This window comes from Penaeus monodon, chromosome 29 (genome assembly GCF_015228065.2).
Source record: "Penaeus monodon isolate SGIC_2016 chromosome 29, NSTDA_Pmon_1, whole genome shotgun sequence".
Classification (NCBI taxonomy): domain Eukaryota; kingdom Metazoa; phylum Arthropoda; class Malacostraca; order Decapoda; family Penaeidae; genus Penaeus; species Penaeus monodon.
Window position 1 is genome coordinate 28722962 of NC_051414.1, and position 761 is coordinate 28723722.

Here is a 761-nt window from a genome sequence, read left to right on the forward strand (position 1 = left end):
AAGCAGCGGTAATCTTGTGTTGTAGCAAAGCGGAAATCATAAATCGAAAGAGGGCAAGGCCCTTGCGCAAATAATAATTTATGTTATCAGGGCAATTCCGTAATGACTGATTTCAGGTATTACCAAATAACTTAATGTTATGCTTTCCAGGCTTGATAGTACGAGTCACACCTGCCTGTGGAAATTGAGCGTGTTTCTTTGGTTGATATTCTCTTTCTAATAACAAAATGTATCATATCACTAAAATCTTTATTTATTACCGTCGGCGCAAAGCTCGAGCATGGATCTTCCTTCTAAAGTAGTTTATTCCCTCGTTACAATATTAAAGATAATAGTAATTATGGAATACAAGCCCCAACTACAAGAGCAGGATGCTGAAAAGGATGAAGATGGCTGATATTAGCAAACATCTACAACAGGAATATCCAAGTTATTAAAAAAAAAATCTTTGGTGTGAAACCACTAAGCGACTGTAGTTTCCTCTTCGTCCTTTCAAGGACAATATAAAAATGTGTGAAGGAAAAAAAAATACTGATGTACATCCATAGGGTCCTTCCTTTACCTGGAATTCCTGGAAAACTTGGAATTCCATCATTTTCATTTTTCAATAGAAAAATGAAAACATGGAAAATAGAAAAATAGAAAACATGGAAAAGTCGTGGAAATTTACATTGGGGGCCGTTTTCATGAAAAGCGTCTGTAATACGAAAAATCGTTGTTTCATGTTACACACTAAGTACCGGAGATTTGATTAGCTACTT